At 41.6% G+C, this 17,059-nt stretch overlaps 1 protein-coding gene across 4 annotated transcripts in view; it reads left to right on the top strand.

Annotated features, from left to right (window-relative positions):
* Nucleotides 1-1,498: 1,498 nt before the first annotated feature.
* The window catches only part of LOC142489963 (fidgetin-like), a 166,512-nt gene continuing 150,951 nt past the window's right edge, over nucleotides 1,499-17,059 (top strand). For 2 of the 4 annotated variants that reach the window (XM_075591644.1, XM_075591643.1), the window contains exon 1: nucleotides 1,499-1,628. The gene's annotated coding sequence lies outside the window, so the exon portion shown is untranslated. Of the gene's footprint in view, nucleotides 1,678-17,059 lie in introns of all 4 variants that reach the window. The other 2 variants (XM_075591642.1, XM_075591640.1) reach the window with 1 other exon arrangement.

The raw sequence follows: 17,059 nt of genomic DNA, 5'->3' as shown, positions 1-17,059 counted from the left end.
TACTTTGAATGTCAAAAACCTTGTTGCAAAACTGATGTACAGTATCTTTTTCATTATAAAGCATTTGCTGTTTGCCTATGAAAATTGCATTGACTGTGAGCTGAACATTACTTATTTAGGACAGTATCAGAGCTCTAAAGGTTTTGAAAATTCTATATATGTCCCCAAGATGACGGCGTCATAGCAAACAAATTTATTGTCAAAAAGCTAAATGTCCTCTACATTTGCACACTAAACTTCCAAATATAAAGTTTCTTTTTAAAAACTGACATACTTGAAGAGGAGCGGTGAGGTTTGAGAGTGCAGCGTGAAGTATTGGTGAAAGGTACAATGTTCTATGTACATTTTTGCTTTGTTTCATACTGAAAAATGATACTTATACATAAAGTAACGTTTTCATCTTCCTGCAACATTGATCTTCGGTTGTCTAAAAAAAATGTAAATACATTTTAGAATAGCTGTTAGATTGGTCAGCAATGCATTGCAGAACCCCCTGGCAGCAGGGTTAAGTAAAATCTAAGTGTATACAGCGTAAATGACAAGCATATAACTTGAATTATCCTGAATCTTTATTTTGCTGGTTAACTCACCTAACATACTCAATACTTTTAAACATCAAAGTATTAACAACATTGCCGTTGAGCAGATCTTACATGCAAGTGCTATATCAACTACAAATAACAAGGGATGTAATGTTAACTCTCATTACTGCTCAAAATCCTGCATCATACTAGTATTGTTTTGTTTTCAATACCCTTGTAAAATACTACTTAAAGTCTGCAAATTAATAACATCATTAAACCTCTCCAGTTAATTACTGGCAATTTTTTTTTAATCTTAAATGTTGGTTTGTTTGTTTGTTATGTACTCTGTCCAGGGAATGACAATTTTACTAAACAATTTTACTAAATGGTGCTAAGCCATTTTATGGCAATTCCAGTGAAGTAGATTCAAGTGAATGGCTCATAAGGTCACCTATGATTTAACACCATAATAGCATGAGATGCATTGGGTTGTAGGAATAGATTAATAGTAGAAATAATGTATTTTAAGTGAACACACCCAATTTGCTACTAGTGTCACATATTGTAACTCCCTGTACCTTGTGCAGCCACATCTTGATTGTAAGCTCTTTGTGGCAGAGACTTACTTTGTCTGCAAAAGTCGGAGTAGTGCACTTGATCAGCACCATACACACTGTCCATACAGTGCACTATTATATTATACTGCAATAACAATGTATGTACTATATAATATATATCAGTATATCCGCACCACCCTTAATGTAAGTCTCAGATGGAATGTGTGTGTGTGTGTGTGTGTGTGTGTGTGTGTGTGTGTGTGTGTGTGTGTGTGTGTGTGTGTGTGTGTGTGTGTGTGTGTGTGTGTGTGTGTGTGTGTGTGTGTGTGTGTGTGTGTGTGTGTGTGTGTCGGGTGCTCACGCTGGACGCATGCGTGCAGTGATTGATAAGGCAGCTCCCTCCCCCTGGAGGATCCAGTTACCATCATGGCACCAGTCCAGGAGAACATTCCCTAAAATAATTGGACTCCGTTCAACAATCTGTCAGCAGCCTCAACTCCCGGCGAGAGAGAAACTAAATAAGAAACCTCCAGTGAATGAAATTGGCGTGAGTCTTGTAAATCTAATGACGTCTGTTTAGGACAGGATCACACCAGGTATTTTTTGTTCTCCTAGTATATTGTTGTGCAAGCAGAAAAAAATAGCAACTTCTAAAGTGCTTCTCTTCGTTTTTGCGCGTGTTGAAATGTTCATATTCATGCTTCTATTAATGGTATGCAATGAAATTTGGGGGCTATTAGGGGAATTTATTTTAGACTGGGAGGGGGGGTTTCCTAAAATGTCTCCTGGATTCCTGCAGGGTGTAGTGGGGGAGGGACAGGGTGCAAGTGAAAGTAAGGGCAGGGTACACAACAGATCAGCAAACAAGATGGGAACGGGCTCCTGCAGACAGGGCTGATCGTATGAAATGCAAGCAGCAGAGATATACAAACCGGCTCAAGTAATTTTTTTGTTCACCTTATTTTCTTGGTGTCAGAAGTGAAAGTGGGGTTAGTGTTGGAGTCTGCAAGGGAATGGAGGGAGAGTTCATCTTTAGTGATGGTGAACAAATCGCATCTCTCTGTGAAATGCTACTGTACTGGCTAAAACACACAGGCATTACTCATGACTTCTCCACAATCTGTATTTTAAATATGCTGCAAAGATCTAACCAGTATTTTTTTTTTTAAACTGGGGAATCCTAAACACCCTTTGATTCCATAGAATTTTCAGGTCATTTGCAAAGTGTACCAAATACAGAAGAATTTACAATGCATATGATGTCAGATGCGCTATTAGAGAGGGTTGGTGTTCTGCAGAATTTAATATAATATAGGGTTACTTAACAGGGAAAAAAAGTTGAAAATCACGGGGTTGAAATTAAAGTGCATCCAATTAATTTTGAGCAAATATATATAGCAAATGGAAATATTATATATAATATTGTGATTAAGTTTTTTATTCTGCTATTATTATGACATGAAATTGGATTTGTAATCTCAATTTCGTAGTTTGTGGTGAAGTTTCAGTCTGGAAATGGGATTACGATTTCCACTTCTTGACTAATCTGCACCTATTATTTTTGTTTTCATTGTATTGGGGGATGAGAGAAGTACCACCAGAGAAAATGTCACAAAAAGGCCTAATTTGTTGCATGATTTTTAATACAGTTGAACTTTTTTTTTTGGACATGGTTAAGCAAAACGAAATGTTTTTTTTTCTCCATGACATCATATCAAAACTATTAAACACCAACTGAGCTGGCTTTGGGCTGTTTATATTATGTTTAAGTTTTATTTCTAAAATGAATGCACTGTGCAAAAATAACCTTTTTGAGGGGAAGATACTTCTTGTTTTTGTTTTACAGCTGTATAAGAAACTTGTGGGAATGTTATTATTCAGTCGTCCAGCTGCAAAACATGTATCCAAGAAAATAAATATTAATTTTAATGGGGCTTGGTTGATTTTCCTTTGCTACTGTAGATCTGCATTTGCGCTGCAGTTTTGCAGCTGGGCACTTAACAGAACCCCCTCGCTCCCCCTTTCTCCCAACAAAAATATGTCGAACAAGATGGACCATGGAACATTCACTGCTGGTGCCTTCAACTCATCTGTCAATTAAACTCACTCTCAAATGAAAATTTTGGTGGCTATGTATCTGTCTTCTGGCCTCAAAAAACATGTAAAGCGGAATCAAAAGCTAAATAAAATAACACCAGATATATTGGAGAGAAATTCAATTTCTTTGGATGCTATTCTTTTTATAAATCTGGTGTAATATATTTTATGCCCCAGTTTTTGAAGTTGAGATGCATTGACATATAATCCCCAAGTCTCTCCATTCCAAGGAGAAAGGTTTTGAGTTGGCTGACCCTAATAACTCGGGTTACTACACAATAAAAATAACTGCACTCCACATTCTGTTAGTCTGTTACTAAAGGAATGTGGATCTTGCAAAAGAAAAAGGAAGAGGGACTTGAGGCTAATTTACTTTATTAAATAATGGCAGCCTTAAATATTTAGAGTCAGAGTGAAACGTACATTTTTGTCACTTATCTAGGCGATTTTATTTATGCCCATAGATGTTGCCCAAATAGTAAAACCAAGAATGAAACCTCTGTGATTTTCACTGAACTAGTATGTATTTTGTAATTGCATTGCTTGTGCATGCAGGTCGAATTTCCAGCCATAAAGAATTTGATTTTAAACTCTTCCGGTCAAGGGCTCATTTCTCCCAGTGTCATGTTTAGTGTTCTTATCCTGGTGTTGTATAGGTTCACTATTGTTGAACATTGTAAAATTAGATGCCCAAATTCTTATTATCATCATCATCATCATCATCATTACTACTTTAGTGTAAATCATTTATGAAAGAAAAGTAGGACCCATGAAGAATCCATTATATTCAATGTATCCTACCTGTCTTGGAATATCAGTACACTACAGAAGGGTAGAAAGATATTAACTTGATTTTTGAGGCAAAAGTTTCAAAGTGCAGCTAATAATTAATAGTTTAAATAAAGCGTGTATTTTTGGAAACATGAGTGCAACTGATTTGTAGTAGAGAATTCTAGCTGTTCTAATGGACCACGTGAAATGTAGTTATGTTACCTTTTCACTGATCACCAAGATATTTGGATCTCTATTTAAAATCAAAGCTATTTGATTAAGTTATGGATCTCCCCAAAATGCAAAACAGTCGGACTCTATATATAGAGTTATGGGTTGCTAGCCTAAAATCTGTCGTCCTTTTTTGCTTTGGCATTAATCCATGTCAGAAATGTAATAAAATGTGAAATCCCTAAGCGTAAACTGATGTGTGAAGCTTTATGACACTGGTAAAATACAGCCACTGCATAAAATGTTTATATTTCTGTCCCATGAGTAATGTTTATAAGACCAGCTTCAAGGGAAAAATACTGATTTTTATGATCTCTTATTTGCATGGCACCAACATATTCCACAGCGCAGTACAATGTGGGAGGAAGGACAATAATATGGTATGACAAGAATACGTATATGTTAAGACAGACAGTAGGAAGGAGGTCCCAGCCCCAAGGATCGTACAATCTGAATAGGTGTCATTACAATATTACAATGTTACAATTCTGTGCATCGTTGGCTGTCAACAAATACTCCTGCACTTTTCTGTGAAAAAGTGACAGCGCAATTGGCTACAAGAATAAACAAAATAAAATCACAAAAAACATTTATCACATATCGAAAAGGCACAAAGCAGATGTTTATCTGAAGAATGTCAGAGAAAATGGATTCGGCTGTCACTCTCCTATCATAGTCACTCCAACCAATAAGCAGCATTTCCCCCAACGTGATCCAGCTGAACAAGAACCGAGACACAAAAATACATTTGCACATTATAAGATGCAGATTCGCTGTAGGTTGTAATCTCGTGAACCAACATTAGAGTTCTTAATAGATATATATATATTTTTAACCTCATGGGCTTCTTCAAGACACCTACTGTACTGTATGAGGTATGAAAAACTCTGTACAGTGTAATTTAATCTCTGAATAACTCTAATGGTCCCTGGCTTAAAGGGTATCACAATCTACAAAGTATTTGTATTTCCCCAGGACCACTGCAGCTACTAGAATTTATATGATAACCAAAAAGCATGAGAGTAACGAGTGAAAGGGCATTAATACAGACAAGGACCAAGTGTCCCAGAAACGCTTTTTTTACGGAGAAGAAATGTGACCTTGTTTGTGTCACTAAAAGTATAACACAGGTTGCAGTGTGTTGATTTCTCCTTAATCTGTCAATTCTATTGAGAAATAATTGATGGATTACAAGAGTGGTTCTAAACCTTTGTCCTATGTGTGGAACTCTAGTTGTGATAGTAAGGCTTGGTATGGACTAAATATTTTTAACATGCTGCCCTAACTTGCGCAGAATCTTCCCTCCTGACAAAAATACTGCCCAAGCCATACTCACGTGGGCTCCCAAACACAGAGCATACTGTCTTCATTAGTATAGTGTTATAAAAGGGACACAGCCGCACATACTGCTAAATGTGGCTAAGCTTCCTGTGGGAACCAACACATACTCTTTGGGACTGGCTCTGTTTTTGAAATCGGTAGGTTTTTTTTGGGGGGGGGGGACGTAACATAGAATATGTTCCATAGAGAAAATTAAAGGGGGGGAAAAACAACTCCTACTCCTAATCTTCATAGTCCATGAGTTGTTTCTGTACTCCAGAGTAATCAAAAAAATACATTGGCAAGTGATGTATGATAAGATTGTATTTTACCTTCTACACATCCAAAGTTGTCTGCAACACAATGCATTGCTGGACCCTGTGGGAAAATAGTTAATATTAGAACTGTGGAACTTCACTTTGGAGGTTTAGGGGCTATGCAGAACGGCAAGAGAGACCTATGATTTTTATTGAATCTTTCCAGCTTTGACTTTGTAGAGTGGTGATAAGGATTCCCCGCCCCCCCCCCCCCCAATGCCATGTTGTCTGTCAGTTCTAAATATTGCAAGACTATTAAGGGTATATTTCACGTCACTTGTAAATTGTACCATTGTACCTAATACAGAAGAATTTACAATGCATCTGATCTCAGATGCGCTATTAGAGAGGGTTGGGGTTCCGCAGGATTTCACAGTATAATTATAGGGTTCTTTAACCAAAAAAAGTTAAACGACCTAAGACACAAGCAAAAAAAACTGTGCGTGCCGATCACGTGCATTTTAAGAGAAACTTTTTTGCTTTTTGTCACTGTTTTGTCACAGAACTTGTATTTGTAATGATGTTTTTAATTAAAAATCAAAACAAAATTTTAGTGCCAAAACGCAAAGAAGTTTGACTTAGAACGCGTGTTTTAGCTATTTGCACTTCTATATTTATAGTAACTGAATCCGTGTGTGTTCCGTGTCTTGCCCCCCGCCCCCAACCTCCATGGAGCTGCAGACACGGCGGGGGGGGGGGAGGGGAGGTCTGTCTGCGGGCAGCCCCCCATTCTCTCCGTCTCCCTCCGCCCTCCTCCAGGCGGAGGTACAGAGACACGGCCAGAGCAGCCCCCGCCAGGAGCAGCCTCCACTCTCTTCCCCCCCAGGCAGAGATGCGGACACGGCTGTGTGTGTCCTGCTGCTGGTGCAGCCAGCCTGCCGGCGGAGGTACAGGGACACAGGGGAGTGCTTGGCGGCTCACTGGGGGGGTGGGTCTTGGTGCATCACTCGGGGCACAGGGGCGCATCACTTACGTGTGTGTCTCCAGCGCTGCCTTCCTCCTCTCCGTGACTCCTCCTGGTGGAAGCTGGCAACACTGACGGCTTCTTCTGCCAGCAGTGACATCACTTCCTTCACCAGTGACTTCCATCTCTATCAACTCCATTCACTGCCCAGCATTTTTGCTCATGTGGTAGGTGTGCCCACAGAAGTTTCACTTCAAAAGGTTTTTAGGAAAAGTCATAGGTGCCATTAGGGTGTCACCCACAGTAACAGTCTTTGAGATATAACAGCACTCTAAGGTCGCGCTTATAGTGCCGGCGACGTGACGTCGCCCGAAAACAAATGCATTGTCACCGTGCGCTTATAGTAAGCGCGACAGCGACGTGGCGACGCGATTTTTGGAAGCCGGGATGTCAACATCCACAGTGAAAACTCAAATGATTGCAACATACAGTATAATATACTTAATAATAAAAATGCACTCACATTATATGCTGGTATTGCTTGCATGGTACATATGGCACAGGAAGCTCCTATATTAATAGTATATGTATACACAGGCTTGAACAAAAAGACTAATACCATCCCTAGAGTATTATTGAATGGTCTAAACTCACATGGTTTATGTTTCACACAAACCTTCTGATGTTGTTGCTGCTTATTCTTTCGACGTGACATACGTTTTCTCTCTTTTGTGACCACTTCACACCTCCTATGGTTCTTGAAGGCTTTATCTGAAAACCAGCTATTTGTTTTGTTCCTCTTTCCAAACTGTAATTTATATTATCTAACCTACTGCTCTCCCTATACTTTGTTCCATGTTTCCTTTTGAACCCTATTCTAACATATTGCCAATATATCCCCTGATTTTTTAGTTTTCCCTTCACAGGGGGTATGTAGTAATACTTTTCCAGTGTACAATTAAGTCTGGTTTTATTTCCCAGCATTATTAAAATGCAGTAGGCTAGCAGTTTTCACAGCTGCTGCCTAGTGATTCTTATGCACATTTGATCACCAGGGAATACAGTTCTATGTACTAAAAAAAAAATCTTTAACCAAAGATTTCAGGATAACACCAACATGGTGAGTATTTTCAGAGCATATCGTATGTCTTGTGCAACTTGTTTTTTGTGTTTTGGTAACACAGTAATTTACTATCCAGTTCAGTCTTCTGACGTCCTTCTTTTTAAACCCCCAAGATGCAAGTGTGGGATTATGTAATGGTGACAATTGATTGTGTGTCACATTCCCCATCACTCATCAGATGAATTTGCACTGGAACCTAACTGAACTTAGAAACGTGCAGCTTGCCCCAAGGGAGGCGGAAGAAAGACGGCGCAATACTCAGCATGTTTCGTTAGAAGAAACAAAGCTCAACCATCATATGTTACAATTGTGCTTTAGGGCGCTGGGTAGTGCATGCAATTTTATTTAAAAATAATACTTGCACGTATCTATGTTGTGTGTATTCATTTTTGTGCCTTCCTAATTGACTTAAACAGGGTTAGGTGACCTGAAATAAAATGTGTTCTTGCCCTCAAAATGACCCAGGAGGAAAACAGATATTGGTCGTAAAATCTCCCATGTTGTACATTATGGATATATTGGCTAAATTGTAAAACAAATTAGAATTGTTAAAACCATGAAATATACCATGTTTATTATGGTTTTGCTTTTAATAATAAAAAATTAAAAAAAAACTGAAATAAATTTCCCTGTCTTGAAGTGGCCAGGCTTAAGAAGGAACAATTAGGAGGTGCCCAAGGGCAGTAATATTTCTGTGTTGGAGAATATATTGCTCTTGTTCTTCAGTAGTTAGTTTACTAGTTAGCTTTGTAGAATGTATGTGTGTATGTATGTATGTGTGTGTGTGTGTGTGTGTGTGTGTGTATATATATATATGTGTATATATATATATATATATATATATATATATATATATATATATATATATATATATATATATATATATATATATATATATATATATATATATATATATATATATATATATATATATATATATATATATATATTGACTAGCAGATAAGATAAGTGCAGTAAGAAGGTTTTTGTATAGTGCAGACATCATATAACATTGGTGCCCCCAGATTTTATTTGCACACTGAAGCATAGGGAAAGGAAGGCTCTGGCACTGGGACCCCGATGATACTGCCTTTTACACCGGTCCACTTTTCTGTTGAATTCTAATGTAGTGTAGTGTTTCCATCAGGTCTCTCCACCTTACCCAAAGATCTACCATATGGAGGAGAGGAGAAGGTAGCAGAAACATTTGTCTTGGCAGCACTAGCAAGAGGAGAGCGTGTTTGTTTACGTAACTATATGCTTCGGCCTGATATGGATCGTGTCCACGTAAAATGAAATAGGGTATTTTACTGGTCAAGAAGAGTAGCCCTTGTTATGTTAGGGAAGCCTATAACTATGCTCAGCTTTTATTTTTATGTAAAACAGGGCATGGACTGTTGATTTTGGACTCACAAGGTCATGTATAGTAATCCTGTTTCGGCGACAAGTATTTAATGGGGTTTTGAAAACCTCCATATGCAATAATTCAAATATAACAATGCAAGAGGTAGCTACAGATAGATGCCTATCGATGATATATTTTAAATGCTTCATGCATATACACATTTCCAGACATCTAAAAACCCAGAAATTAAATTAAGCTGAATTGTTAAAATGGAGTTTCCTGCACTCTTGAGCTCATATGGATCAAAGTGTAGCAGTTGCTTAGTTGATGTTATGTATCCTTACGAAACTCAATAAAAGTTTTGTATATCCTCTCGCATAACATGAATGCTCACCTTTTTTTTTTTTTGAGCCAGTGCAATGTACAGTATTGCTGTCCCCAGAGACATTTTAAGGGGTTAATATATTTGGAAATGTATAGTCATTTTCCACAAGAGGGTTGCTGAACAGGTTTATGATGTGATTTACATTAAAACCTAATGGCACAGGTTTAGACTTCAGGAAGATCCATGAAGTTTCAATAAGGGTAAAATAAGGGCCTTCTTTTAAATGCATTTTCTAATGCTTAACATTTGACTGTCTTGGTTTCATTGAGGGGGGGGATTTGTTTCTCGCCAATGGTTACTATGAAGTGGGAGTGTCAGTCCAGTAACAAACGGAGAAGTAGGTTTGCATGTTCAACACACACTAACCCAGGGGGGCGCAAACTTTTTTCCCTGTGCCCCCCTGCCGGCGGTCCCCACACCATAGAAATATTTCAAGGCAAGTATAAATCAACCTCACACTGATACCCATCAAGGTTGAAACATGTCTCTGAGTCGTTTGTTCTTGCTTTGCTAGTCCCATGCTGTGCTTAAAAGCTGTGTGAACGGCGATGCATCAGCTTAAATGGGCTCCATGTGAATGGATATTCCAGGCAAAAGGTGACACATTGTGTGCTCATTTGCATGTCATTTCCCAGAATCCCTTGCTGCAGTGGGAACACTGTATGCTAGGTGATAATGGTTGAAAGGCAGGGTTGCAGACCTGTCTAAGACATGTGAATGTGTTCACAAGTGATATTCTTTATTGGTGTGTGTATGTGTGTATGTGTGTGTGTGTGTGTGTGTGTGTGTGTGTGTGTGTGTGTATATATATATATATATATATATATATATATATATATATATATCGAGTACCAGTGTTTTTTTTTGTTTTTTTATGTACAGGCATACCCCGCATTAACGTACGCAATGGGACCGGAGCATGTATGTAAAGCGAAAATGTACTTAAAGTGAAGCACTACTTTCCCCCCACGTTACGATGCATGTACTGTACTGCAATCGTCATATACGTGCATAACTGATGTAAATAACGCATGTGTAACGTCTGAATAAAGTATAATATTGCGTTATTTCGCTTCAACGCTCCCATAGGGAAGAGGCCCAGGCAAGGGTGTCTCCGGTGAGTAGGGCGTAAATATAAACAATCTTAGCACGACCAGTAGGAAACAGAGAGGGAGACATCTCAAACTGCACCTCACATTGGTTTAAGAACCTGCGGCAGTTGAGAGGGTTCCCATCATAGTGATTCGGAGAGGGAATCCGTGGGCCAGGGCTGGCGTAGGTATTGGCCATTGTTGGCGCAGAAGCCGTGGAACCCTCCTGACGGGTGAAGGTGGCTAATTGCTTAGAAACAGTGGACAGCTGATCGCTAACAAAGAGTAAGGCCTCTATGGTAATACTTGTACCCACCTCGGGGGTCTGCGTTTGTTGGGCTCTGCATAATGTCACGCCTGTATGCTTGGGGAATGTTTGTGAGAATAGTCGTGTCCGTTTGCCAATGTTCAGGGATCCAGAGGGTAGAGTTGTCACAGGGCAAGCCAGGTCCTAGGAAGTCAGAGGTCAGCGGAGTCGTATGCGTAGCAGGGTTCAAAGGGATACCAGAGAGCAGAGTAGTCCAGGGTAAGCAGGGGTCAAAGCCAGGGAAATCCAAAGTAACACAGGAGCAGGTAATCACAGGAGCACAGAGGGAGTACAGCATAGGTCAGGTACACACAGGGAAACAGGAACTATGCAGAGCGAGGAAGAGGTGGACAGACAGGGATTATAAAGGAAGGTGCACCAATGACAGAGAGGGGAGGAGTAGAGAGAGAAGTGGGAGAAGCTAGAGATAGGTCAGGGAGAGAAGAGGAGGAGACGGAAGGGGCAGTCAGGGGAATGGCCTGTTGGGAGGCGGAGACAGGGGGAACCTGATAAGAAGAGGCTGTGCGTGCGCCCCCTGTAAGCTGGGGATACGCGCGCACAGGTTGCAACACAGGCGCAGCCCGCACAGAGCAGGGGAAGACCGCAGGAGGGGGACTGAGCCAAGAGGAGGGTAACGCATGCGAGGCCTGTGCCCGCGCGATGGCCAGTGCCCGCGCGATGGCCAGCAAAGGCAGAGAGGAGCATGTACGCGCTTCCTTCGTGGGCTGAGGGGGTGCACGCACCGGACGCGTCACCAGGCGCACGGAACGCCGCGCTGTGGGCACCACGCAAGGAGGAGGCAACGGGACGGATGGCACCACAGGGAAAGGTAAAGGAGCTATCGCGGGGGAGAGGGAGCGGGGAGGATCAAAACAGGGGCTAAAGGAACGCGTGAATATGCAAGACCTGCGGGGAACACGCTGTGGCAAGGGGAGAGAGGTAGAAGATGGAGAGGAGTGGGAAGGAGTAGAAAGGGTAACAGGAGATGGGAGAGAGGGACAAGGAGAGGAAGGAATCTCCTGAGTCATCACAGGGTTATACAGGGGAACTACAGGATATGCATAACAAATACATGCAGGTATAAGGGAATTGAAGTACACAGGAATACATCTCAGGGGAAATAATGTTCCATTATATACACATTTTCTGGGGGTTCAAAACCTAATTCTAGCTGGATGCACTGGAGGCTTCGAGGGCATCCTGTACAAGGGTGGAGGGTGAAGGACAAGTCTGTAGGAACTACAGGGGTGAAATGAAAGTACTTTTTACAAAGTGTGTTTCTCTCGCGTCTGAGCACATTTGTCTGTCCAGCGGGAAAGCGCCCCTTTTTTCTGGAACCGCAGCTTGGCCTGGGGTTGTGGGATTTTCCAGTCATACCAAAGGGCTGAAATGAGTCAAACAGTGTTGGTGCCTATGCGGCTGAACCAATTCTCTCATCCTGGGAGAAGGGTTTATGGTCCAGCGTCACATTCACTAATCAAATAAATGGCACTAAAATATTTGTAAACAAGGGGAAGGTGATTTGCACAGCATATGGAATAGGATAAACCAATCCAGAAGTGGCATATTAGAATTGGGAACAACAAGTTTGTTACTATGAAAAGCAAACCGTTGTGTTTCAATAATACAGCTGTTCTAGGTTATTATTATTTTTTATTTTATTTTTTAGGGATTAACAAGAAACTTCCATATAGTGATTTATAAAATTAATAGCAACAGGCTGGAATCGTAAATGGGCATACATAACTGCTTTTCTTACTGTATGTATTTAAAACTCAATTCTGTATTGTACTTGAGATATAAATGTATTATTTCCTTGCTTAGGGTTCTGGAATTTTTTTTTCCTGCTGAAACACCACTGGGAAGAATTAGTATAAATTGTTTAAAATATATTACAGTGCACAGAGTGCTATACAGGCATACCCCGCTTTAACATACGCAATGGGACCGGAGCATGTATGTAAAGTGAAAATGTACTTAAAGTGAAGCACTACCTTTTTCCCACTTATCGATGCATGCACTGTACTGCAATCGTCATATACGTGCATAACTGATGTAAATAATGCATTTGTAACAGGCTCTATAGTCTCCCTGCTTGCGCACAGCTTCGGTACAGGTAGGGAGCCGGTATTGCTGTTCAGGACGTGATGTCAGGCGCATGCGTGAGCTGCCGTTTGCCTATTGGGCGATATGTACTTACTCGCGAGTGTACTTAAAGTGAGTGTACTTAAAGCGGGGTACGCCTGTACTGTAGGTGCATATAGGACAGATTAAGATATAGAATTTCAGTTTTCTCGTGTTCAGGTGCGTTACTACCTACAATTGTAGGTAAATTAAAATGGCACTGCTTACATTAAATAACGCACACAAAATTTGAATGTGACAATTGCCACATGCGTCTAGTTACAAAAATAAAATGATAATGAATTTGCAGTGGTGCTTCAAATTTGGGACTATTTTGGCAATTTGGTATGTAGATTTGTTGAAAGAAATGGCACAAATGACCTTTTGTCAATAATTTTAAAAGTTTTTTAGTACCATTTAAAAAATAAAATGTTGGTGCTCTTTCAATATCTATGAAGTTTAAACATATCTACTTTCTGCTGAAAAAGTAGTTGGGGGCAGAGTAATTTGTTATGAAGACGTAGTTCAGAGCTCTTACTGTAAGTGCAGAGTTTAGATATCTGCATCAGAGAAGGGTATCTGATTTATAACTCCTGGTGTGAAGTGGTTGTAACATTAACTGCTTGAGTGCCAGAGTGCCTCTGCCCCTCCGGCAAAGGGCGGTCACGTAACCACGGTGGCCCTTGAAACGGAAGAGGAGGGCTGTTTCATTTCCATTCACTACAGATCATGTCCTGCGCACTGTAGGAACGCAGGACACGATCTAACCTTAAAAACGAGCACTCCTTGGTCAAGACGTAGCCATTACATCCTGGGGTCCCTGGAGTGCCGGAGCCCATGCCGTAGTGACGGTCTTGGGGCACCCAGTGGGTTGGCTAAAATGATGGAAAGATTGTATTATTTGACATGACCAAAATCTGTGGAGAACAGAGGTAACCAACTCCAGTCCTCGAGCTACCACCAGGTCAGGTTTTCAGGATATCCCTGCTTCAGCCCAAGTGACTTAGTCGAAGACTGCACCACCTGTGCTGAAGCAGGGATGTCCTGAAAACCTGACCTGTTGGTATCTCTTGAGGACTGGAGTTGACAACACCTTGTTTTAAATTACCTTGGGTTGGATTGAAAGTGTGCGCTTTTTTTTCCTTTCTAGTAAAATATTTTTTCCCATGCTTCTTGGTGAGACTGAAATGTTTTTTATGGTTTTATCTTGTTTTTCTCAGATAGTGGTGATTAATCTTCCTGATAAAACTCTGTAGCAGGATCCCACAACACCCCATATGCTGTGATAACACATATATCATTGCAGCTCCTGCCATGTTTCATTTGTCATGAGAGAAATTGGGTTCCTCTTATTTTCCTTCCCCCTCTTTTTGTGGAAAAATCTCCAAATTAAAGCTCCCACAAGATTGTTCTCAATTTACAGCTATCTCTGTTGCATTGAGGCAGAATTCTTGAAATACACTGAAGTACTGTAGCATGTCTGTGATGCTGCAGAGAAAGAGGCACACGTATGTGTAACTTGTCAGGTGAGCATGCTGGAGGATACTACGTGTATCTAATTTAGCAATTGTTATGTTATAAGTGTAACCCAGGTTCCCCTGGTCCCCCGTAAGCCTCTTCACCTCCGCCGCGGATGGGATGCTGCAGGTGTCAGCGGGAGCGTGCACGCGCCTCCGGTGAGGCTGGGGAGAGTCTGGTAGCGAGCGCCTCGCCGGAGCTCCGAGGGGAGCAAGTACTCAGGGTGCCGCCATCTTGCATCTGCGCACGCATGCGCAGTGTCTTCCCCCAACATGGCGGCCATTACAATAGCGCACATGTGCAGAAAAGTAGCGCAAGCGGTGGCCAGTGCAGGGAAAGGTGCCACCGGGGAACTACAGTTCCCAGCAGCCCCCGGGGCTGTTGATCACATGCTGCAGTAGAGCCAATAGGGCTCCAGGATTCCTCCTGCTCTAACATTGATACTATTCGCGCGCTGTAGACCAAGCGAGTCGGAGCTGGGACAAGAAAGGGGTAGGTTGTATGTGCAGGTGTCTGTGGCAGTTGTATTAGGCGATATAACCCCTGTTAGGCCCCAGCTAGGCCCGGACTCCCCTCAGATTGTTGTTGCTGCAGGGACAGGCCCATAGATAGGGACACTGCCCCTGTAGTACCAGAGTGAGGGACACCGTCAGGTTGCGGCTGCATCTTGGCCTCAGGTGATCTGGGACCAGACACCTGCAACCAAAAGACTTTGCATACAGTGGTACCATCCACGAGGGACCCACCCACCGTGGAGGCGTCGCAGTTCATCACGGATCCATGGATCCCATCTGTATCATCAGCGCGCCCAGGTGTGGGAGCACCCGGCAGGTACCCAACTCACCAGGGCACCAACTCAACACTTGAGTGGGGCAGCGCTGTCTCGCACATTTGGGTGGGTTGGATCTTTGGGGAACTCTGGGACGGTACGGTGCTAGGAGCACCTCAGTATATTGGGGTAAACCCCACAAGGGTGTGGACACGGTGTTGGGGAAGCACGGTGAGGGGTTACGACTCTGCGAGGCCAGTGTTACCGTTGTGGCACTATTGCATGTGGTTTCTGATCAGTCTTATGTCCTTAGTAAACTTGTTCTGATTTATACCATTGTGTATTGTTTATGTGTGTCCTGTAACTGGGTCACTCTACACTATAGAATCCCGTACAGGGTGAGGCGCTTCCAAGCATCACTCAGGTGCACCGCAGGTTCCCAGCAGCGGAGGCTCAGATCTCCTGGGCACCATCAGGTATTGCACCACATTCATACACTGTAGCCACACATCTCCCAGGGGGTGGGGGAAAGTGTGCTACATACATATATAACTATGGCTATAGTTATTTAGGGTACTGTGTCTGTAAAAATCCTATGTGCTGCGTACCGCCCACTAAACTGTAACTGTGAAGCACTTTGAGTCCCATTTGGAGAAATTATTATTATTATTTTTCATTGGTAATGCCTTGGTACCCATTACTTATTCAAAAATATTTTGCTTTCAAACATTGCCTTTTGTTCTACTTTTTATTTTTCATCAATAATTCAATTTTTAAAATCGCTGAGCAGTTTTCAATGTTAAGTCTTGATGTAAAAGCTGTGTGTGAACAGTTAAATATTGACACCATCTTCAACTTCAAAAGGCGTAGACCTATGTAAAACAAAAAAAAATGAATAAAAAGAAAAAGACCCAATTCAGAACATGTATACATTGTAGCAGTAAGCACATTGGATCCATTGGAGCAGTGGTTTTCAACCTGGGTTCTTAGAGCATCCCTAAAGGGTTCCCTGCAATATTCTGGTAATTTAACAATTGTATCAAATACAGAAGACTTTACAATGCATCAGATCACAGAGTTGCTATTAGAGATGGTTGGGAGATCTTCAGAATTCACTTGGGGTTCCTTAACCAAAAAAAAAGGTTGGAAACCACTGTCTTCGAGGATACACACAGGATCGAGACACACAGCCTCACCTCTCTACTGCCCATGCTGCTTGCTCCTACTTTGTTTGGCCACACCCAGCAGGCTGCTGACACCACCTCCCGATTGGCTGCATTACCCAGCAGCAGCCAATCGGGATAGATGACGCTGCCCTGCTCTGGGAGATGGGGGAAATCCGGCAGCGCCCTTTTGATCCTCTCACGGAACCCCAGTGCCACAGAATCCCGGTTGGGAAACACTGTACTATACTAACAACTAAAGAAACCTGTGTAACAATGACACATACACATTTCCTTATAAAGTACCATGGCGTTTCAAAACTGGCAACATTTGCATTTTGGTTTGTGCATCAAAGTAACTCTTTTCATTAATCCCAAGTGCCAGAGAAAGTATATTGAGCCTTTTTATAATACTATTTTGATGATCCTGCGTTCTATATAATTTAGCTGGTGAGGGGGACATAAGGGTTTCCTCAAACAGACCAAACATAGCTGTCCAGATGACAAAAAAGT

This window comes from Ascaphus truei, chromosome 3, assembly GCF_040206685.1.
Source record: "Ascaphus truei isolate aAscTru1 chromosome 3, aAscTru1.hap1, whole genome shotgun sequence".
In the NCBI taxonomy this organism is placed as follows: Eukaryota; Metazoa; Chordata; class Amphibia; order Anura; family Ascaphidae; genus Ascaphus; species Ascaphus truei.
The sequence above is the reverse complement of the archived record's forward strand: the minus strand, read 5'-3'. Positions and strand labels throughout refer to the sequence as shown.